General features: G+C 46.1%; 1 protein-coding gene across 1 annotated transcript in view; it reads right to left on the bottom strand.

Annotated features, from left to right (window-relative positions):
• Positions 1-22,888, bottom strand: part of Dennd2c (DENN domain containing 2C) — an 81,980-nt gene extending 59,092 nt beyond the window's left edge. Inside the window, exon 1 of the mRNA XM_041638099.1 lies at positions 22,834-22,888. The gene's annotated coding sequence lies outside the window, so the exon portion shown is untranslated. The remainder of the gene's footprint in view (positions 1-22,833) is intronic.
• Positions 22,889-24,900: the final 2,012 nt, after the last annotated feature.

The following is a 24,900-nucleotide window of genomic DNA, read 5'->3' as shown; positions in this document are numbered from 1 at the left end:
TCAAGGAGCTCCGTATTTCGTGTGTGGGGGCCGAGTCATAGCTCACAGCCCAGAGCACAGGCTTCCGAGCTGGACGTCTGGACTGAAGTCCCCTCTAAGCCACCCAGCACAGAGACTCTTCTAACCTCTCAAGAGTCTTAACTGTCACTTCTACAGGGAGTAAGACATGTCGGGTCAGTACACGGAGGACAGACAGAGTGACTAGTATGTGATGACGCTGCGGCATTATTATAGAGAATGGTGGCTGTCACACTGTTACAGAAAGTTACCTACACGGTCTATGGGGCTGAGCCAGCACACATGCTGACGAACGTCTCACTCTTTCCCTCTTATAATGACATTAATGTATGTCCTTATCCTATCTCTCCAACCCTAATGGCCTACCTGTCCTCTGTCCCAATGCCACTCAGTGTAGTTAGGCCTAAACAAGTCAGATTCAAGGCCGTTGCTCTGAACTTATGGGTCGTGACCCCTAGGTTGAACGACCTTTTCACAGGGATTACCTCAGATCATCTGCATATCAGATATTTACATTATTTTCATGACATTAGCAAAATTACAGTTATGAAGTAGCATCAAAGCAATTTTATGGTTGGGGTCCCTACAACACAAAGAACTGTACTAAAGGGTCACAGCATTAGGAAGGCTGAGAACCACTGGACTAGGGCGTTCCACAGTCTATAACACTTCCAATGAGCAGCACAATTTTTAAAGAAGTAAACCAAGGTTCTGCTATCGAAATTGAATTAATACCTTCCAATCATCTCCGGTATATGAAATAAATTAAGTTAGTGGACTTAATTCCCTCAATTAATATGAGACAGGCACAGTTCTACTAACTCATTTGATTTTTGAGCTGCCTTTCTGTATCGTGAGCTTTACATCTCTGGACTTAACCAACTGTGGACTGAAAACCCTTGGAGGGGAAATGTGTCTGTACTAAATATTAGAGACGTCTTTTGTCATTATCCCCGACCCGGCACAGTATAAAAGAGATCTGAGCTGCGCTTCCGTTCTATCAGCTGCTCTGGCCACCCAGAGAGGACTCGCCACATGAGATGACCATAGGCTGCACTGCACCATTTTATATAAGGATCTTGAGCATCCACAAATCTTGGTAGCCATGAAGTGGTCCTGAAACAACCCCAAGATGCTAAGGGATGACTCTATTAACGTATTCCTAAACAAATCTAATTGTTTGACCCTTCCTATAACTCAAGGTACGAGGTAACACTAACATAATAATAACAAAATTGGAAATATATCTAACAAGTATTTTTAAATTGGCAAAAACAGGGCTGGAGAGAAGGCACAGCAGTTCAGAGCTTGGACAGCTCTTGCAGGGGACTCAAGTTCCGTTGCCAGCACCCACACCAGGTGGCTCACACCACCTGTGAGTCCAGCACCAGGTGCTGACACTGTCTCCTGGCCTCTGCACACTGCACCTACATACACATATCTGTAGTTAGTCTAACCGTCCATCTGTCTGTCTGTCTCTTTCTCTCTCACACACAATTAAAAATAAAGTAAGTAAATCTAAACTAAAAAGAAAATGGAAAAGCCAACTGTACACAATTTCAAAGCCTTCAAAACACCCCTGCTTTTATAGTTCATACATAAAATAGGGTCACAGCTATACTTCCTTTCTTTTTAAAAATTTTCTATTAAGCATATTTATATTGAAATGTCGGTATATATTATCTAACCTGTAAAGCCCCTGGATAACTTTGAGTCAGGGTGTCGCTATGCAGCCCCAGGTAGCCTGGCGCCTGCTATGTAGACCAGACTGGGCTTGAACTCACACAGATTCACCTGCTTCTGCCAAGTCCTGGGATTATAGGCCTGTGCCACCATTTTTGATAAAGTATACAGAAATATGTCTTGAAGAAAATTCCTCATTGGATTTAGCTAAAAATGTTTTCTAGCAAATGAAAAACAACCAAATCACTGGAGAAAAAAACAAACAAAAGTCAGAGTCAAATTGGCTTAAACCTCTCACGCTTTTTCCATCTCCCTGATTATTACTTATTGAATCATAAATCTTCAAAGAAGCACAGCGGGATTTCGGCCTTTTACCTCTCTCCCGTCAGAGGGAATGGCCGTGTAAATAACTGAAATGGCTCCCAATATAGCAAAGAAACTTCAAAAAATGTTAATAAGTGCTTGTAATACATAACAAAACTCACAGTTATTGTACATGACTTTCAACTGCAGAGTAAGAAAAATGAAAGCTGCTTCGAAGTGTAAACTTAATGCTTGCCTGGGCCAGTCAGGTCTCTGGAGCTTATCATGGGACTGTTTTGAGGTTTTTGTTAAATGAAAGAACTTTATTTATTTATTTTATTTTTTTAAGACTAGTCAAGTATAGTAGTGAAAACAGGGTAATCAATTATTAGCAATTGTTCACAACTGTATAACAATGCTAACAATTGCCATAAATGGCTGACTGTGAACAATCAACTGAAAGAACTCACTACCTTCGGACCAGCCTAAATGAAAGAATTTTAAAATGTTAGTTGATAAATGAAAATTCTATTTAGGGGCTGACCCATAAGGAGTCTAAACAACGCTGGTGACCCACGTCATTCATACAGCCCTGCCAAGTGACTCCAATTCCCCTTCACTGTTCATCTATTTTAGCGGGTGCCAGGGGAGGGTCTACGTGCTATGGACCTGATTAATCCCGTTACAATACAGTGGTCATTCCTGGTGACTGCACCTTCAAAATGCATTTCCAATGGTGACCACTCTCATCTTCACTATCTGCATACTGACCTAGGCCACCATCACTTCTCACTCCATTTCATATTTACTTAAAAATAAACATGGATTTTATTTGTGTTTTAAAAAAGCCTTAAGGTGTGTGTGTGTGTGTGTGTGTGTGTGTGTGGTCTGCCATATGTGGATGGACCTGGTGCCTGAGGTGGACAAAAGGAGGCCTCTGATTCCGTGGAACTGGAGTTATAGTGACTGTGAGCTGCCCCATGTGGGAGCTGGGAACAGAAGCCAGGTCGGCTGTAAGAGCAAGTGCTCTTAGCCCTTGAGCCACCCTTCCAGGTAGGGGGAGGAAGTACACCACAGAATGGGGTGGGCATCTCAGGGCAGCGTCTTCACTCAAATGCTGCATCTGTTTACATACTGTTGGTCTCTGTTGGAATACAAACTCCTGCACTACTACGTCCCCAGCACTTAGGAGAGAATGCACCAAGCAGTAATTCCTCAGTGAAGATCTGCAGAATAAATGGCTCAGTCCCAAATATGATGAAAAAGAAGTTTGAGGGGGCTGGCGAAAGGCTCAGTGGTGTGGAGTACTTACTGACCTTGCTAGGACCTGAATGCCTTACAGTCATCTGTGGCTTCAGTTCTAAAGAATCCTGGCTCCAATTCTGGGGGACTCTACATCCTCTTCTGGCCTCCTTGGGCACCAGGCATGTATACAGTGCACATATGTGCATGCGGGGAAAACATTCATATATACAGGATAAATAAATCTATAAAAAAAATTTAAAGAAAAGTTTGTGATTAGGTGGTCCAGCAGGAGTAGTGGCCTGAATAAAAATGGCTCCCATAGGACCACAGGGAGTGGCACTCCTAGGAGGTGTGGCTTGCTGGAGGATGTACATCACTAGGGGACGGGCTCAAGTCACACCCAGTGTGGCTGTCAATTCCTGCTGCTTGGGATCCAGATATAGAACTCTCAGCTCCCTTTCCAGCACCACGTCTTCCTGTGTGCCACTGTGTTCCCTCCATGATGACAATGGAAGCCAGCCCCAATGAAATGTCTTTCTTTATAAGAATTGCCACGGCCATGGTACCCTAAGAGAGACAAGACAGTGGCAGACACTGGAGTACTGCTGTGGTAGGCCTGATCTCGCTTTTGTTATGGAGGAATGCGGACCCTGAAACCTTGCATTAGAAGAGCAGTTGAATGCTTTTAATGGGGCTTAATGAAGTAGAAGAGGGCAACAGTAGTATGTGGCCTAGAGACTACCCTTGTGGAATCTTGGTGAAGGGTGTGGTTGCTTTCTGCCCTTTCCAAAGACTCTGCCTGAGGCTAAAGTGAAGAGGTTTGGATTAATTGCGTTGGCAGAGGAGATTTCAAACCAGCCTAGTATCGACTCTGTCACATGATCATGATTAGTGTTGACTCTATTGTAATCTATAAGGAAAAGGAGCAGACTAAGCAAAGAAAGTCACAAAATGTACAATTTGAGAAAAGGGGCACCAGGAAATGGAATGGAGAGAAATCCTGTGTTCAAGAAGACAAGCAAAACCGGGCGCAGAGACAGGCAGACGTCTGTGAGTTTGAGGCCAGCCTGGTCTCCAGAGCGAGTTCCAGGACAGGCTCCAAAACTACAGAGATATTCTGTCTCGGGGGGAGAAAGAAAAAAAAGAAGACAAGCAAAAATTTAAAAACCCTGATGTTAAATGGAATAAAAGGAGTGGTGATCTCAGGGCAAAATCCCACCCAGCTAAACTTCCAACTTATGAAAAGGGCTGGAGAGATGGCTCAGTGGTTAAGAGCATTGCCTGCTCTTCCAAAGATCCTGAGTTCAATTCCCGGCAACCACATGGTGGCTCACAACCATCTGGAATGAGGTCTGGTGCCCTATTCTGGCCTACAGACATACACACAGACAGAATATTGTATACATAATGAATAAATAAATATTTTTTTAAAAAAAGAAAAAAACTTAGAGCCAGATGTGGTGCTGCACACCCCTAATCCCAGGACTCAGGAGACAGAGACAGGCAGATCTCTAAATTCTAGGCCAGTCAGGCCTATAGATCAAGTTTCAGGACAGTCAAGCTTAGGCAGTAAAAGAAACCACTGAAAAAAAGAAAGCTGGTGAAGACGTACTTGAACCATCGGGCCATGTTCCAGCCCCAACAAGCAGCAGAACAAGCAGCTTCGGCTCAGGGTTCTGGCTTTAGAGTCAAGGACACAAGAAAGGGCCTATGGAATATTCCCCATGACTAAGGAAAGCCATTGAGGTCAGGCTTGTGTCAGGGGTGTCCCTACATGGAAGCCTAGAGAGGCCATTGCATGAAGCTGTGAAGGCGAAGCCAGGATTGCCTTGGAACACCAAGAAGTTGGAGATACCAGAGTCAGGGGAGAGCTGTTATAATTTAGAAAAGAAACAGCGGAAGGAGTCGTACCATGCAACAGAGCTCACATAGGAGGTTTATTGGAAGAGGAGAGAGAAGAGGCAGAAAAGGGGCAAAGAGGGAGCAGAGACAGTTAAGAGCACTGGCTGCTCTTCCAGAGGTCCTGAGTTCAATTCCCAGCAACCACATGGTGGCTCACAACCATCTGTAATGAGATCTGGTGCCCTCTTCTGGCTTGCAGACATACATGCAGGCAGGACACTATACATAATAAATTAAAAAAAAAAAAAAAGACTGGCGACCAGCTATGAACTGCTCTGGTCACCTGCCACCTCTGCCATGAACCTTGGATTCTAACCCTCTGGAACTATAAGCCCAAAATAAACTCTCTCTTCTATAAGTCGCCTTGACTGTGGTGTTTTATCACAGCAATAAAAAAAAGTAACTAATACTAATGAGAATACATCTTAGAATATTTTAGTATAACCAACGCCAACATTACTCATTTAAATAATTGACATAGAAGAAATAAGAACCAATTGTCTATACTTACTGTCTGACACAGAGCAGACACACAGTTTCATCCAAGGCTCCCAGTTCCTAGGGAAAGGGCTTGAGAGAAGGCTCAGAGTTTGAGTACTTGTTGCTCTGTTAGGAGAGCTGATTTGGTTCCCTGCACCAACACAATCACCTGAGCTCTGGCTCCAGGAGATTTGACACCTTCTTCTGGCCCACATGTATGTGTACCTGTGAGTCCACACACACAATCTTTAAAAGGTGTAATGACATGTAAGTATGAACATGTTACAAGGAAACCCACTAGTCTGTAGTGTAACAAAAAGCTTTAAAATAAAAGAGATAATTACCATAGGTTAGAGGAAGAAAAGTGGCCTGTTTAACCTTTGTTATCTGTACAGGTGTTTTGCCTGCATGCGTGTCTGTGCACCATGTACATGCAGTACCTGTGGAGGTCAGAAGAGGGCGTTAGATCCCCTGGGACTGGAATTACAGATAGTTGTGAGCTTCCAAGTGGGTTCAGGGAAATGTACCTGGGTCTTCTGGAAGAGCAGTCAGTGCTCTTAACTGCTGAGCCATCTCTCCTGCCCATTAATGGTATTCAGAAAGACATTCTGCTCAGTACACATATCATGGAAGCCAGAAAACTCAGGAACGGTCATGCTTCATGAGTAACCAGAGTTCTAAGATGGTGACAGAGCTAAGCAGCACACGTGTGATGCCGTGGGCACAACCTCTAGCATTTGTAAGATAGAAACCAAAGGGAAACCCTTCAAAAGCTCCAGGAATGTGAGCTGGCTCTTCATCTAACTGCTGCTGGGAGATAATTCTGGTTTCTAAAGTGTGCTGGAACCTAGAGCCCGGCACAGACTTCAGAAATTAGATTCACGGGAAGCCAGAGGGCTTTGTGTGTAGGAAAAGCACCACAGCTGGAGAAGATGCTCCAAACACTCTTGCCATCCTTGGTCTCTCACAAATGAAGGGTTTTCTTGAGTTACACTACATATTCCATTTGGGATGCAAAAAGATACAAAAATCTCTCATTCATGGAAAATGAGAGACGTATCTTAGAAATAGCAACACGCAGCATGAGACGGCTTAATTTACACAGCGCACACTCTAATGGTCAAGATATAAGTAGCTCCCAGGATGACTGGCTATTATTCAAATCGAATATTCCACTGGTTTTTCAAGCCACTGAGTTATCTTCTAAGGTGCCTGCCTCTTCCTGCTGGTGAGAGTAAAAGAAATGCAAAGTATACACAGTTTGGTGGTGCACACCTTTAATCCCAGCAGGCAGAGGCAAGGGGATCTCTGCAAATTCCAAGACAAACAAACAGCCTACCATGTAAGACCCATCTGAAACCAACAAACAAAAAGTTAAAAGGAATTCAAACTAAGTGTCTATGGCAGACGCCCTATATATACTAATAATACAAGCTAATTCACTGATCAAATCATCTCCCGGGAATAAACAGTAATTGCACTGGATAAAAAGACGCACACAATAAATAAGCCTATAAAGTCAAATTTTATCAAATACCAGTGTTTTAAAGACATTCAACTAAGTATACCAAAAAAGATACTTAAAAAAAAATTCTCCCAAGGTTGTTTTTGTTGTTGTTATGTTGGGGGGGGGGTGTTTGTTTTGTTTTGTTACCACAAGGTCTTAGGCTAACCTCCAATCACTCAGTGGCCAAGAATGATCATGTCCTGAGCTCAGGATCCTCTGCCTCTATCTCCCCCCAGACCCAGTTAGACAGACACCGAGGATCCAAGCCAGGGCTCCAAGTCACCAGAAAAACTTTAAATCATTTCCTGCTAATACAACGATACAATGTATTATTATCCACATTATTCGTTCCTCACTCACAGAGAAAGCCATAAAAAGTGTGGTGGCGCACGCCTTTAATCCCAGCACTTGGGAGGCAGAGGCAGGTGGATCTCTTTGAGTTCGAGACCAGCCTGGTCTACAGAGCTAGTTCCAGGACAGGCTCCAAAGCCACAGCGAAACCCTGTCTCGAAAAACCAAAAAAAAAAAAAAAGTGTCCTCTTGTGGTAGCAAGTGCTCAGACTAACTCGGCTCATACATTTCTGATCAGCAATAAAAACAAATTACCACTGTCCCAAAATTCTCAGCAAATAAAATGTAAACAAAGAAAACCAAAGATTGAGGGGCTGGAGAGATGACTCAGCGGTTAAGAGCACTGACTGTTCTTGTAGAGGACCTGGGTTTGATCCTCAGCACCCACGTGGTGGCTCACACCATCTGTAAAGGGATCTAACGCCCTTTTCCGGTGTGCAGACCCATATGCAGACAGAGCACTCAGATACATAAATACATGAGTCTTTAAAGAGGTACACCAAAAAAGAGCAGGGCGGTGGTGGCGCAATCTCAGCACCCAGGAGACAGAGGAAGGCAGAACTTGTGAGTTTGAGGCCAGCCTGGTCTAAAAAGTGAGTTCCAAAACAGGCTCCAAAGTTACACAGAGAAACCCTGTCTTGAAAAACCAATGAATGAGTGAATGAATGAATGAAGGAATGAATAAAGAGTTATACCATCTTGTAGATAAGCTAGTTATGTATGATATCTTCGCTATTAGAGCATACTGTGTAACTAGGATGTCTCACGCTGTAAATTAGGATGTTTTGCTATTTCTAAAATCCACAGAGGCAAGAGTGGTAGGGAACGCCTTCTCTTCTGACGTAGGAATCTGACGGTGGTGATTTTCCCCAGCACACAGCCCTCAGCTCTAGGGTGCATCTTATTTCTGAATCGGTGTTGGTTCTCTGTTTAGCCAAGAAAGCAAAGGCTGGGCAAACTGGTTGAAAAAGCCCGGGCTCCTGTGCTGAACCACTACCTATGTAATGCTGGTGGCAGACACAACAACACCACGATGTTATGTGCAGCTTTCCTGTCTTCTCAGCAGGGTTCTCCCAGGTCGAAACCCAAACAACAGGAGTCAAACGCCCCATATCTGAGAACAGGACACAGCTGACTCTGCAGACATCACTTGTGACCCTTCTCAGGGGTGGGCATCAACTAACTGTCATCATCTCAAGGGACAATGGCGAAGCCTTTAAAGGTACAAGGGGGGTGGGGTGGGAGTCTGTGCTAGCCCAGGACCCTGGGGAGCCAGGGAAGGGAACCTCACGATAGCCACTCTGTACTTAAGTAGGATTCCAGAGATATGTAAGTAGGAGGACCTGACATCCGGCACCTTCCCAGCAGATAAAAACAGCTGGCTCAAGCTAGTTTTTTAAAAATGGAAAATGGTAGGGCTAGCTAGGCAGTGGAGGTGCATGGCTTTAATCCCAGCACTTGGGAAGCAGAAACAAGTGGATCTCTGAGAGTTCAAGACCAGCCTGGTCTACAGAGTGAGTTCCAGGACAGATAGACAGATACATGGATGGATGGATGGATGGATGGATGGATGGATAGATAGATATATAGATAGGTAGGTAGGTAGGTAGGTAGGTAGATAGGTAGATAGATAGGTAGATAGATAGGTAGATAGATAGATAGATAGATAGATAGAATGCAATAAGTTAAGAAATGAAATGGTGTGGCTAGAGGAGCTCTGTGGTTAAGAGCACTCTGCTCTTCCAGAGTCTGGTTCCTAGCTGCTGCATTTGAGAGGCTCACAACTGGCTGTCACTCCAGCTGTGGGGACCCAATGACCTCTCCGTCTCTGTGGCACTCTCACACATACACACATAAATAAAAATAAAATCTTAAGAATGGCTTAGGAAAGCTAGGCATGGTGGCACAGACATGTAACCTCAGCACGAAACTGTCTGAGGCAGGAGGATTTCAAGTCTAAGGTGACCCAGGGCTACATAGCAAGACAAGCTCTTGTAGACCAGGCTGGCCTCGAACTCACAGAGATCCACCTGTCCCTGCCTCCTGAGTGCTGGGATTAAAGGCTTGCGCCACCACTGCCTGGCAGCAAGACAATCTTATTTTTTTTATTTTTATTTATTTATTTTTTTATTTTTGGTTTTTCGAGACAGAGGGTTTCTCTGTGGTTTTGGCAGAGGCAGGCGGATCTCTGTGAGTTCGAGACCAGCCTGGTCTACAAGAGCTAGTTCCAGGACAGGCAGCAAGACAATCTTAAAGACAAAATAAAATGAGCGAGCAGGGCGGTGGTGGCGCACGTCTTTAATCTAAGCACCAGGGAGGCAGAGACAGGTGGATCTTTTGAGTTTAAGGCCAGTGTGGTCTGCAAGAGCTAGTTCCAGGAGAGGCTCCAAAGCTACAGAGAAACCCTGTCTCAAACAAAAACAAAAACAAAAATAAATAAATAAATCAAGTAAATAAACAAAACTTGTCTTAGGTAAAACAACCAAATGAAGTTTCATCAGACAGGAAGTTTTATAAACTACAAGGTGGGAAATTATATACAACGTAACTTTAATACCATAAAGCTTTTAGAATTTCATTACATTAACTCAATGTTAGAAAAGATAATTAAGCAAATCTTAATCTTTTTATCTAATTACCCTTAAGAAGCTTTCTCTGAAGCCAGGACCAGCTGCCCTGAACTGGAACATGGCCACTTAACACAACACTAGAAAGTCAACAAAACCCTCACTTCCACTATGTTGGAAGACTGCAATTTTCCCCAGACACTCCAGAGATACAATTTAGAAACTTTGAAAAGTCACAGGGTAGGACTGGAGAGATGGCTCAGCAGGTAGAGATGCTGCTACCAAGCCTGACCACCTGCATCAGAGCCCCTGGCCCGGCGGTAGGAGGAAGAAACGGATTCCCATAGGTTGTCCTCAGACAGCACGCACGCCATGGGTGCCCACACAAACAAATAAGTAAATAACGTGCAACGCTTTTTAAAGTCATCAAGTCACACTAATATTATTTTTAGAAATGTCGAGAGTCCTGGTGGCCCGGAGACAGCTGTACTTCTAGCCGCCTACATAATCACTGGTATATTTTGGTGTTTCCTCCTGGTCTTTTTTTATGAGACTATTTTTATGTAGCTGTAATGAGGATGTATTTATAATTGTATCTTTTTATTTTTCATTTTAAAGCTACATAAAAGTTCTTTGGAAAAAAAATCTCTGCCACCAGGGAACCATATAGTGTGACAACTCTGCCTGTTCCCGCAGAAGTGAACACCAAGCTGCTAGATTTAGATAAGTGACACAGCCTTGATAGTAAGGTACATTTGATAGTCAGGATTTATACACTCCTAAGGTCTACTCAGGCTCACAGAAAAATTTGTCTCGCCTTGTCTTTGCTTACTTTAAACTTAAGCTATTTGGATAAACTAAACCAAAAAAAAAAAAAAACCCTACAATATTCTATAATGGAGTGCCTGGTCTTGTTTGTGTGTGTGTCCAAGAAAGTCCTTTTCCCAAGGCCAGGTATTTAGACACCCCCCTATTCTCTCAGGGGCTTAAGAAAGTTCCTGCTTGCTAAAAAGGGAGCCAAAGCTCTGGCAAGAGGAACTTTCAGCCCTCCATTAACACATGACTGGTGCCTATTAATTTGTCAAGGTCAACGCTGGCTTTCTCAATCCCCGATCACAAGCCACACCCCAGCTCGTTTCTCCCTTTCTCCCATTTAATCCTTTGTGCAATTGTAGAGTATAAAAGGTGTAGCCTTAGCTGGGTGGTAGTGGCGGCTGCACACGACGTTAATCCCAGCACCCAGGAGGCAGAGACAGATGGATCTCTGTGAGTCTGAGGCTAACCTGGTCTACAGAATGAGTTCCAGGACAGGTTCCAAAGCTACAGAGAAACTCTATCTTGAAAGAAAGAAAGAAAGAAAGAAAGAAAGAAAGAGAGGTGTATCCTTTTTTCAATCAGGATGGGGCAGCCATCCTGATTCACCCTCAGATCTTGTTTCTATCCCCCTTCACCTTCTCTCTGAGACCTGAACCACACTGGAGCTGGACTCTGGCAAATAACCAAGGCTCAGAGAGAACCAACATTCTGCTTCTATCCATGGCTTAGAGTTTACTGTTCTTATATTTCATTAAAAAATACAATACATCTTTCTTTTTTTAGGATTTATTTTTAATTCTGTGTGTGTGTTTGTGTGTTTATGTGGGTGTATGCACATGTGTGCCGGTGCTCACAGGAGCTAGAGGTGTCAGACTGCCATGGAACTGGAGTCACAGGAAATTGTGAGCCACCTGATGTGGCTGCTGGGAATCGAACTCTGATGGTTTGGAAGAGCAGAATGTGCTCCCAACCACTGAGCTGTCTCTCCAGCTCTGGTATGTATCTTCTTTGCAGAGTTTCTTTTGTACAAAATAATATCTGTATGGTTAATTTGTTGTATATAGAAGGGTTTTTCTTTTTTGTTGTTGTTGTTGCTGTATAGAATTCTATTTAGTGGTAAAAACGCCAGCATTTACTTTTTTACGTCTCCTGTCTTGCTGATGTGTATATATATATATGGATTGTCTGTAGATCTGGCCCCTGCTGACAAGCAGGGCTGGGGTAGAGCTCACTTACTTGCCTAGCACGTGCCAGACACACACTGGATTCCTGGCATCACACAATAAAAAGCTGTTTTCAACTATATATATATATATATATATATATATATATATATATATCTTTGATAGACATAATCTTTTTTTGGTATTATCTAGAATTGCTATGTTATGGGGTGGGTCTATTACTACAACACACTGCCAAGTACTTTTGCAAAGCAGTTGGACTAAGTTACACTCTCAGCAGCAAATAGGAATCTAGTCCCTCCTCCTGATCTCCCACCACTTAGATCTGCTGCCTTTGAGCTCTAGCCCCTCTGGTAATAAAGGTATCTCATGGTTTCTGTGTGAACTTCTCAACCCCAGTACACAGCCCTGGCTGGGCTAGAACTTGCAATCTTCCGACCTCAGTCTCTGAAGTAGTTGGTATTACATGTGCATGCCAGCACATCTGGCTCAAACTCATTCATTCTGTACTATATGACTCTTCATTGCTATACAAATACGATCGTTTTTAATTGCTTTTATAAGTCATCACTCTCTGTTGAAATTAGTATCTCATAAATCCCAGAAACACTGCCAGTTCAGAACAGGCCAGTTCTCAGGCATTCTGACTCAGTGTATATGTACCATAGATGGTAACTCAATCACAAAAGTAGACAAAAGCCCAGAGAGATCACAGGAGTGTTCAGAATTATGGAAGCCAAGAAGACAGGAAGACCGAGACTTGAGTGTCTGTTGGTCATCAGGACCCGGGCGAGCGGTAAGGAGGATGCTGCCGGCGAGATGGCAGTGAACTAGGAGTGGATGGGGCCACGAAGCTCGGGAGCAGCAACTGTAGACAATCCTTCAAGGAGTTAACCCAACCCAGCAGCAAGGGGACGACACAGTGAGGGCTGGGAAGGAACACTGGGTGCAGGAGAGCTTTTCTCGTTAGCACAGGAAAGAAGTTATATTTAAACCCGGGTGGGAAGGCGTCAGGAAGGAAGGGGGAAGAAACAAAGATAGAGAACAGAAGCCCAGAAGGGAGAGAAGGCAGGGACCTCCAGTGGGACCTGGAGAGGTGGGCGGTCACCAGGAGCAGGGCTGCTCTTCCCCTGGAGCAGGAGTATGGACAAGCGAAGGACGAGGGATGCGGGCAGATTTGCAGGCTTAAGGGGTACACGACGAGGAACTTCTAGCGGAGGGCTTTTACAGCTTCCCTGCTTTGAAATAATAAGCACGAATATCTGCCAAGAGGGGAGAGATGGAGAAGCAAAGGCTTGGAGACGTAGAAGTATCTCAATTAGGCTTTGTGAAAACACAAAGCAAGAGCACATGGTCCCACTGGCACAGGGCTTTTTTTTGGGGGGGGGGGCGCAGGAAGTACAAGGGTTTGAAGCCAGGGCTTCACACATGCTACAGAAGTGTTCACCCCTGAGCTATAGCCCCAACCGTACACAGTGCTCCACCCGTGAGCTCCAGCCCCAGCCCTGCACAGTGCTCCACCCCTGAGCTCCAGCCCCAGCCCTGCACAGTGCTCCACCCCCAACCCTAACAGTGCTCCACCCCTGAGCTCCAGCCCCAACCCTAACAGTGCTCCACCTGAGCTCCAGCCCCAGCCCTGCACAGTGCTCCACCCCTGAGCTCCAGCCCCAGCCCTGCACAGTGCTCCACCGTGAGCATCAGCCCCAGCCCTGCACAGTGCTCCACCCGTGAGCATCAGCCCCAGCCCTGCACAGTGCTCCACCTGAGCTCCAGCCCCAGCCCTGCACAGTGCTCCACCCCTGAGCTATAGCCCCAACCGTACACAGTGCTCCACCCGTGAGCTCCAGCCCCAGCCCTGCACAGTGCTCCACCCCTGAGCTCCAGCCCCAGCCCTGCACAGTGCTCCACCCCTGAGCTCCAGCCCCAGCCCTGCACAGTGCTCCACCCCTGAGCATCAGCCCCAGCCCTGCACAGTGCTCCACCCCTGAGCATCAGCCCCAGCCCTGCACAGTGCTCCACCTGAGCTCCAGCCCCAGCAGTACAGTGCTTCACCCCTGAGCTCCAGCCCCAGCCCTGCACAGTGCTCCACCCCCAACCCTAACAGTGCTCCACCCCTGAGCTCCAGCCCCAACCCTAACAGTGCTCCACCTGAGCTCCAGCCCCAGCCCTGCACAGTGCTCCACCCCTGAGCTCCAGCCCCAGCCCTGCACAGTGCTCCACTCCTGAGCATCAGCCCCAGCCCTGCACAGTGCTCCACCGTGAGCATCAGCCCCAGCCCTGCACAGTGCTCCACCCGTGAGCATCAGCCCCAGCCCTGCACAGTGCTCCACCTGAGCTCCAGCCCCAACCCTAACAGTGCTCCACCAGTGAGCATCAGCCCCAGCCCTGCACAGTGCTCCACCTGAGCTATAGCCCCAGCCTTGCACAGTGCTCCACCTGAGCTCCAGCCCCAGCCCTGCACAGTGTTCCACCTGAGCTCCAGCCCCGGTCCTGCACAGTGCTCCACCCCTGAGCTCCAGCCCCGGCCCTGCACAGTGCTCCACCTGAGCTCCAGCCCCAGCCCTGCACAGTGCTCCACCTGAGCTCCAGCCCCAGCCCTACAGAGGGCATTAGTAAAAGCTGGGATCTCCAAGAACATCTGTCACAGATTAGAATTCAGTTAACGGGAGCCAGGGATCCACGGTCACAGCTATCACCAGAGGAAAGGTCCTTAAAGACTCATGCCATACAGCTAAGGATTGAGGCAGGGTCCATGTACGTGGCCACAGGGAATAAAATAAAGGTTTTCAAAAGGATGGTGGTGTGATTTCAGTGTAAACTGTCCCCTTATGCTCAAGTTTTGAGCATCCCCAGACCATGGTGCAGTTTTGAAGACTATGGAAGTTTTAGGAGGTGGAGCCTCAGCGAAGGAAGTGAGTCACTGGAGGCCGGCCTTACGGTTTGGTAAGCCTGGCTCGACTTCCTGTCTCCTCTGCTTTCTGAGGGCAGACCTGTGTGACACGTACCTGACACAGGGGCAGCCATGTCTTCCAGAGCACGGCGGACTGTATCCCCAAAGACTGGGAGCTAAAATGCCTCACACCCACTGCTTCTGGTCTGAGATCTGGTCACAGCAATGAGAAAATTAACTAACACAGATGACCTGGGCTGGTGACAGCAAACGAGGAGGAAGGTGGGCAAAGTATGGATATGATGTTTATTTGAAAGTCAGTAAAAGATACCGTGAAAACAAAAAATAAGGGAACGACTTCAAGTAGAACATTTGAAAGTTGGGGGAAAGCTTATGTTTCTGTAATCCCTAGAGCAGTGGTTCTCAACCTTCCTAACGCTGCAACCCCTTAATCTATAGCTCCTCATATTGTGACCCCAACCATAAAATTATTTTGTTGCTACTTCCTAACTGTAATTTTGCCACTGTTATGAATCATAATGTGAATATCTGTGTTTTCCAGTGGTCTTGGGTGACCCCTGTGAAAGGGTCACAACCCGCAGATTGAGAACAGCTGCTTTAGGGGAAAGAGGAAGGAGAGGAACAAGGGAAAATGTAATACCCGGCATCCATCTTTGGAAGCCCCCTTCCCCTGGGAGTTGCCTTGGTCTGGACTCCACCTCCCAGAAAGCCCACCAAGCAGTGACCCCTCCCCAGGGAGGGTCAGGACTACTTCCACAGGCCATTTTAGACTGCTGCCAAAAGAATGAACACTTGGTCTCTGGGTTTTTTGGGTTTTTTTTTTTTTTTTTTTTGCTTTTTTCGAGACAGGGTTTCTCTGTGGTTTTGGAGCCTGTCCTGGAACTAGCTCTTGTAGACCAGGCTGGTCTCGAACTCACAGAGATCCGCCTGCCTCTGCCTCCCGAGTGCTGGGATTAAAGGCGTGCACCACCACCGCCCGGCTGGTCTCTGGGTTTTTATGTGGTCTTCCCTGCTGTCTCTTCCTTGCCATGCTTCCCCAGCCACCTGGGGGCGCTGCATTAAACGTGGGCATCTTTTATTGGGTCTGATTGAAATTATTTGCGTTGGCAGAGAGGCTTGTCTTAAGAATATTCCTAACAGAAAGAACATGCAGGAAAGGGGTGGAAGCCCTTTCTGGAAGGGCTCGCAAAAGAAAGAACGGTGGCAGTTCTTACCGAAGTAGAAGATGAGAAAATGTGTGTGCCGTGAGACCAAGTTGGTTGACTCTGTTCAGGTCATATGACCCTACTATAGTAAAAAGGGAGTATCTATGATAAGAATTAAAGGCCTGGCTACCTGAGAATAGCTCAATTGCTTGTTTGTTTACTTTGAGATAGACCCTGACTGTGTTATCACAGGCTAACCTTAAACTTCTGAGCCTCCTGTCTCAACCTCAGGATACAATCTTTAAGAGCTGCTCAGTGGTGAGCTGTGGTGAACAGACAGGGGACGGATCCTTAGCTGACGCTGGAGAACATGATTCATAGAGGGGATGAAGTATATAATTCTTAAAACCTCTCAGAACCTAGACACAGTAAAAAGAAAATAAACTTGGACCAAAGATAGGAAAATTACTGACCACCCTTAAACGGGGGAATGCCTTGCTTCTCAAGAGTACACACAGAACGTCAGGGGAGCCAAGGAGACAAGGACCTGATAACAACAAGAGCTGAGTCTGGGCTCAGGGTGGTGGCACACACTCTAACCCAGAGCTCTGGAGGAGTCTGAGGCAGGAGGATGCCTCAAAAGTTAAGGCTATCCTGGGCTACAGGAGGCCCTCAAAACAGCAAATCTGAAGTCTCAGTTAAGGGGCTAAGACAAGGGATGTTTGTGGTGAGGAAGCGAGTTCTGGGAAAGTGGCAAACACAAAGGAGGCACTCAACAGCAAAAGGGAAGACGACGGAGGGCAGCCATGATGTGGGGTGGGAGATGACAGGGCAGCCATGATGTGGGGTGGGAGACAATAGGGCAGCCATGATATGGGGTGGGAAAAATCAAAGGCAAGTTGTGTAAGGGCAGCAACAGCTGAAGAGAATGCCACTGTGGTTTTACACACACGCGCACACACAAGGTTCACAAAACAGTAACTTCCATCACCTTATAAAGAACGGCATATAGTTTAAATCATATATTATCTCATCATTGTTTTCAATTCCGACACAAATCATGTAAGAACTAAAATCAGAAAAGATTCACCGTAATGACACAGGCAACTTCTCCTACCTCCAGTGTGGAGAACACATGGACAATGCTCTGTGCTTATCAGGTTCACTTAGGGGTCCGTTTCATTCTTTTGCATTTAATTGGGTGAGGGTTGAAAATCCCAGCTGAAACAATGAGCTGCCGTAAAGTGGTAAAAATAGCAACACGCTCAGTAGTGGAAGTTTTTTAGTCTCAATACAAAACGATCATTCTTCAGAGTAAATGAAGAACCAATCTCAAGAATTTGATGTCTTCTGGAACAAACCTTGAAATTACCTGCCAACGCCATAGGTGAGGAAGCATTTCTTTTTCAACAGGGTCTCAACCGCGTACCCCTGGTTAGCATGGAGCTCCCTCTGTATACTAGGCTATCCTTGAAAAAGAGACACATCCGCTTCTGACGAGATTAAAGGTATGCGCCACCCCTGCCCAGCTAAAGGGCTTATTTTTATGTGTATGAGTGTTTTGCCTGTATGTATATAAATGTGCCACATGTGTGCAGTGCCATGGGAGACCAGAAGAAGGCATCACACTCCCTGGACGGTTGTGTCATGTGGGTGCTGGGAATGGAAGCCAGGTCTTCCACTGTGGCAGCGAATGTTCTCAACTGCTCAACAATCTATCCAGCCCCCCAAGTGTTTGTTTGCGTAGCCCCAGTTGGCTGTGAGCTCACTGTAGAGCTGAAGATGCCCTAGAACTCTTGACCCTCCTACCTCCACCTACCTCATTCTAGGGGTACAGATTTTTACCACCACATCCAGCTTCTGTGAATCTGGGATCAAACCCAAAGCCTCTAGCAGGCTAGGCAGGCATGCTACCAACTGAGCTACACCCAGTCTCTCGTTGAAAATACTTGAAAGGGCTTGTTGTTGTTTTTTATTAAAAAGGGCGGGGGGGGGGGGCAGCTAGGGTAAGGCTCAGGCTGGCTTCGAACTCCTGTGCAGTCCAGGATGACCTTGAATTTCTGATTCCACGGCCTCCACTCCTCCTGTGCTAAGATTCCAGGCAAGGACCACACCTAGTCTTACGCGATGGTGAAGGCTGGTTGCAGGGCTTCAACCAAGTGACACAGGCCCTCTAGCACCCAGGCTGCCTCTCAGCCTGAAAGTTGTTTAACTTTCCATTAAAGCTCATCTGAATGCTTTTTAACAACTGGCAAGCTCTCTTCCTGAGTGAGTCTGGGTACCGGTGTCAACCTCAGCTGGTTACCTCTGAGATCTCCGTCACCCATTACCCTCATCCTGGGCTCTGGATCCTGCCTGACATCTGCATCTCGTTGCTCTACAGACACTTCAAACTCAACAGGTTCAGAACGGAGACAATTATCATCCCATCCCATGAAAAATAATAAAGCCAGCCTCTGTAGTCACTGGGTTTTCCAAGCTAAGAAACAAAGTCATTGCCCTTTTTGCTCCTCCGCTAATGGATTCTTGAACACTCCCCATCCCCTGTCTTCATGGCTGCCCTCTCCTCTTCCTCCGGATCCTCATCTGCCCCGCCAGGAGTACTTCAATAGCAAACTTGGCTTATCTATCTTATCAACCTCCAAACCTATCTCCCTGCCTTCTGCCTGGCTTCATTCAATCCAGCCACCACACAGAACCATCAGTGTGTAATCTTGTCTAATTACTGCTGACCCTTCTCTGGCTCTACATTGTCTCCAGACTCAGTTGCGAAGTCCTCACACAGATTCTCTCCAGTAACTGGTGTCCACAGACTCATCCCCCCGCCCCTGCTGAATCATAGCTTTAAACTATGTATTTGTTAAAAATTCATGTTACTTAAAAAGTATTTTAAAAAACTTCAATACCATATGCTACAGTGAAAGATTTTGCAGAGCTGAACTTAATCAGTCATTTCTTTATTCCAAGTCAGGGGGTCTACCCGTACCACACTCACCTAGCAATTGCAGTGATCTAATGGAATAAACAACCGTGCTCGGCAATTTTCTTTTTCTACGTTAGTTTTAGCCCAACCACCCACCTCTGTACCTCTAACTTTAGTAACCAGAACGCATTTCTTTTTTTTTAAATTTATTATGTATACATATTCTGTCTGTGTGTATGCCTGCAGGCCAGAAGAGGGCACCAGACCCCATTACAGATGGTTGTGAGCCACCATGTGGTTGCCGGGAATTGAACTCAGGACCTTTGGAAGAGCAGGCAATGCTCTTAACCACTGAGCCATCTCTCCAGCCCCAGAATGCATTTCTTGAACTTACCGTACGCCACAAAGAGTTCCGGCCCTCATCCATACCTTCCCTGAGCTGGGCAAACTCCTAGCCATCCCTCAAAATCAATTCAAATATGGTACTTGATTCAACCTTTTCTACAGCCCTCCTCCCTATCACATTGTTTCCCGTTCAATTATATTTATACCTCTATTATCATACTAAAACTATAGTGACTTTATTTATTTATTGTTTGGGGACAGATTTCCCTACTTAGCCCAAGCCAGCCTACAAATTTTCCTGGTCCCTGCCTTACTCTTCCAGGTGCTAGGAGTACAGGTATAACCACCATGACTGGGACATTTCTTCTCCTGCTTCTAACATTTAAGTCATGGTTTGAGAACAGGTATTTTAAACTCCTTATTGAAAACAGACACATCTTATATTGGTAAGATAATGCCCTAAGTGGCTGGGAGTTTAAAAACAAGGAGAATCCCATGTCATTCACCAGAAGAAAAAAAAAGTTTTACATACAAAGTATAATTAAATTGTAGCTTGGACAGGCCTCTATATCTTGTAATACCAGTTTTTCTGTCTGTCCCTCCTCCTCTTCTCCCTCCCACCCTCTCTCTCTCTCTCTCTCTCTCTCTCTTTCTGCCTGTTTGATTTGAGATTCATAAAAATTCTGTCTTTTAAATACCTGTTGGATTTCACTGTGTCTTACAGAATTTGGACTCAATACACAGCAGAGATTGAGCACTGAGCTCAGGATCATTGCAGCCTGACACCTCTGCTGCCTGACCTGGTGGCAGGCGATTACTCATCTTCTCTGTGCCTCTCATGATGACAGCATCCCTCAATGGTACATTTTGTGAGGACTAAAAAGCTAATACACAAAATGAATTCAGGACGCTGCCTGCACTGAGCTTTCCAAATGGCTTTCCAGTACTTTCTTAGTCCCCTCAAGCAGAAGGAACACATACGCTCCCAAGAAGGAGGCCTCCTTCTCATGCGTGCCAACAGTGTAGGTTCTCAACTATGCCTTGATAGTTGTTCAGTAAGTAAAACAAATACAAGGTGTTAGTTAGACCTGTAAGATCAACAAATAAACTTTCAGTAAATTCATTATGCAGAACATGCTTAAAGCTGGTTTGAAAAATAGTTTTAGACAATCATAGTGGCAAACACCACAGTCCTAGCACTCAGATCTAGATAGAATTTACTGCATGTTTGAGGGCAGCCTGAGCTACATAAGGCCAACCTGTCTCAGAAACAAAACAAAAGTTTCAAAACACCTATTTTCCCACTGAATTGTTGAAACTGTTTAAATAAAACCCCTTTCTATAATTTTTTTTTATTTGAAACAAAACTCACCATAATAGCTTGGCTAGCCTGAAACTCACTATGTAGACCAAGCTGGCCTTGAACTCATAGAGATACACTTCCTCTGCCTCCCATGTGCTAGGATTAAAGGCATTACACTGGACTAAGGATTTATTTTTATTTACATGTGTGTGTGTGTTGTGTGTGTGTGTGTGTATACATGACAATCTGCAGGAGCTGGTTCTCTCCTTCTACACATCCTGGGGACTGAACTCAGCTCTTCAGACTTGGCAGCAAGTGCCCTTACACCCCAAGCCATCTCACTAACCCTATAATAGGAGGAATTTTTTATTTTGTTTTGTTCTGCACGGTACAGGAGTCACAGGTATACCCAGGCTGGCCCCAAACTCACCATACCGTCAGTGGCCTGAGCTTTTGAACCCCAACGTGCACCTCTCTTATACTTGGGGTGGGAGGTGTGAACCGCCATGCCCAGTTTACCAAGTACTGGGACTGCACCCAGGACCCTGTGCGTGAGGGGTACATACATCACCAATAGCTACATCCACATCCCTAATTTTACATTTTATTTTATTTTTTTTTAAATATTTATTTATTTATTTATTTATTATGTATACAATATTCTGTCTGTGCAGGCCAGAAGAGGGCACCAGACCTCATTACAGATGGTTGTGAGCCACCATGTGGTTGCTGGGAATTGAACTCAGGACCTTTGGAAGAGCAGGCAATGCTCTTAACCTCTGAGCCATCTCTCCAGCCCCTAATTTTACATTTTAAATTAGAAAAGGAAAGAGGCTGCCTACGGCTCTCCATCAAAAGCACTGATATTTCTGAGTCTAAAAAAAGTCTAAGTCTATTGCCACATTCAACAGACTAATGGAAGGCCATGAGACAATTACTGCAGCTCCTGGTTTCTGCCTTTGAAACGACTCCAGGCACCCGTCAGTACCCCTAGTAGAAACCTCCTGGTTACAGCCTGCTATTCCTTTTTTTAATTTCCCATCTCCTCCTCATTTGTACAAGGAAAGGACACAGCCGTCTATAATAAAAACTGTACAAAACCCACAGCTACGTATTAACTGCTTTAGAAGATTCAGATCTTCCTATAAGGAGCCCCAATTTACAAAAACAAATTTAAGTCCTGCTTTGAAGCAATGCTCTCAGCTCACTCGGTCAGATATCTTCAACAGTGACTATTTATCTAAGGCCGAGGAAAAGAGTCTCTCTGATTGGTACAAACTTCATGGCAAATGATTCCACAACACTATACAGATAGTATGCTATTTTAGAAAAGTTCATGACTCAGTTATGAATAGATCCGCTCTCCAAACAATGGTGATTGTGTGGAAAAGAAGCGTAAATAGCTTATTTACATAGTAGGCAGAAGTTAGAACTTATCTAACATACTGTAGGCGAATCAGCAGCTTTGAGGTAAAGGTGTACAGGGCGCCTACTGTGCGCTAAGCACTTAGTAGTTTCACAGACTAGACAAGCTCCAAGGTGCATGTGTATCAAACAATGCCTGACATCTGCAGAACGTGGTCACTCCTGTCCTTTGACCATGAGAACACCCATGGGCGTCCCAGTTTTACACTTAGGGGAAACAAGCTGGGAAAAGTTACCCTGGCGGAGGTGCGACGTTTTGTTTGTGGGCAGGAGCTCCAGAGTGGAGCCTACTGACTCATAATCTAATCATCATCTTCTCTCCTGGCTACTCCACAGTTGTACTTCCAGGCCCACTGTTGAATTTTTTACTTAAAAAAACTACTTGACGACTTCCACTATTGAGCCTGCCAGACTGTATGGAGGCAAAGAGCACGCATACACTCTTTACCGCTGTTTCAAGTGCACCGTCCGGGAACGTCCAAGTTCAAGATCGCCAGAGAAGCGCGTTTCCTCCGGGTGGCGAGCGCCCGGCTCCTCCGCCCGCGCCCCCGACCGCGCCTGCGGCTGCGGCTCGCACGCAGGCTGCCACCCGCCTTCCCTTGGCCCAAAGTGCCCAGCTCCCTGGAGACCACTGACACACGGGACGCCTCCAGGGGCAACGCCAACAGCTGAGAGACCGAGGCCCCGCCGCCTCACTCCCGGGCCGGCCGCATCCCATCGCCTACCTGCCTGGGCCGCGACACCGACTCCCGCAAGGATCCGATACTCGCATCTGTGGCCTCTGGGATCCAACTCTGGCCTCTTCGTCCCGCCCCCGCGATCGCAGTCCCCGCCCCCGGACACGCCCCTTCTCGTCCTGGACACGCCTCACGCCCACCCACAGGCTCCGCCCTTCCCCGGTCTCTGCACCCTGCTCAAAACCCACGCCTGGCGGTCTCTCCGCCCCCCGATTCTGGTGCGCCAGAGTGCTCGTTGGCTCCCTGCTGCGACCTTGGCCCAAGCTTAGCGGAGCCAAAACTCTGTTTCCGGATCTGCTGTCGGACCAACCACACGCCACGGACTCGCACCTCGAGGGAGAGCCTAGTTGTATCAGGAGCAAACAGCACCTCCTTTAAGAAAACCATAAAGCAACTCAGTGAGCAAACATTCCTTGGGAACATTAGTTAGTAGAGAGATGCCAATAACGCACCTGGCCCCGGGTTTGGACTCCCGAGCCGGATGCTTTTGATGCCCACTCCCCGTGCCGACCAGGTCGCCACACCCGGTTGAGACTCACGCTTAAGTGCTCCTGCCGGCAACACGATCTTGCTCAGGTATGCACATGGCTCGGTGCCTGCTGCAAGAGTAGCCCAGTTTCGCTCTGCGAGACTGGGATGAGTGGAGCCTAGTTCCCAGCACTATCTAACCGCCCCACCCACCCCACCCCACCCCATCAGACCTTGTGTCTGGCAACCAAGTTTCCCTCGCTTGTTCACACAGAAGTACCAAAATAGAAGACTGCCGCAGAGAGGTGTTTGATTACACATCAGGATGACTGTCACCAGCCAATTTAGCAAAGACAAAAAAGGCAGCATGTCCCAATCCGTTGTGAAGTCATGAGGTAGGGACAATAAAAGGATTTGGTGAGGGAGAAGTAACAACAGTACCTTTTTAAAAAAAAAACCCTAGTGAGGAAATAGTGTGAATCTTGTTTGGAATAAATTATAGACACTGGTCTTTCTGAACTTCATCACTCCCTTACCTAAAGTGTATGCCGTCTTTATACATAGATGTGTGTCTCATTATTTTTTATAGATTATTTTTTATAGCGTCTCACAGTGTAGCCCAGGCTGGCCTGCCTCAAACTTCTTATCTTCCCACCCCTTCTTCCGGAGTGCCAGCACAGGCATGAGCCATCACAACCGACTTTGAATCTAATCGATTTGGAAAGTATCCCAGATAAGTTGTACAAGATGAAATTCGGAACTGAAGGAGTGTTTTTGAAATTCATGTTTTGAACTTTGCATCCAGGAAGGTTCTTTGGCAGAATGAAGGAACCTGGGATTCCAAGACAAGCAGAATAAAAGAATTCCCGTGTGTATGCTGCTGCCCTCTCATGGTAGGATGGAGCTGGCTCTGTTAGTAACTGTCCTACTACTATGTAAGTCTGAGAATAATATTAAGTGATTTGTATTATTTTGGTGACTAGGAAGTCAACATAAAATCAGGTTCTTAGCAAATAAACACTCGCCAAACCGAATTTTTAACTTCTGAAACCAGGAAGAGGAGTCTTACACCACCGCTAGTACAAACATGTCCTAAGGGACACACCTAAGCTCATGGCTACCTGTGCAGAAAGGGAAAACATGCATGAATTTGCTCTCACTACATTCTGAGATGTCTTGAGGAGTTCCCTTTTCACATATCCTGTAGCCTCAAGGGTGATCAGCTTGAAGGAGAATGAAAACCATCTTTTCCCTCTTGGTGTCTGATAGTTTGGTCTATAACCACTTTTTTAAATAAACTGAGTGAAATATCAACCTAACCACTAGATGGCAACACAGTTGTGTGTGAACAAATGGAATCCGGAGGACCTGAGCATCTCCTGACCTGAAGTACCCAGCTTCTTTATCCTTGTCTCTCTGTCTCTCTCTAGACAGAGCTTCACTGTGTAGCGCTTTGGCTGTCCTGACACACACCGTGTAGACCAGGATTGTTTGAACTCAGAGATCTGCCTGCCTCTGCCTCAGAGTGTTGGGACTGAAGGCGTGCGCCACCGTACCTCGCAGGCATCTCCTGTTTCAGCAAGCTGA

The sequence above is a fragment of the Microtus oregoni genome, unplaced genomic scaffold (assembly GCF_018167655.1).
Source record: "Microtus oregoni isolate MIOR12 unplaced genomic scaffold, Mior012 000054F_ref0000373, whole genome shotgun sequence".
Taxonomy (NCBI): Eukaryota; Metazoa; Chordata; class Mammalia; order Rodentia; family Cricetidae; genus Microtus; species Microtus oregoni.
This window is presented reverse-complemented; position numbering and strand designations above follow the sequence as displayed.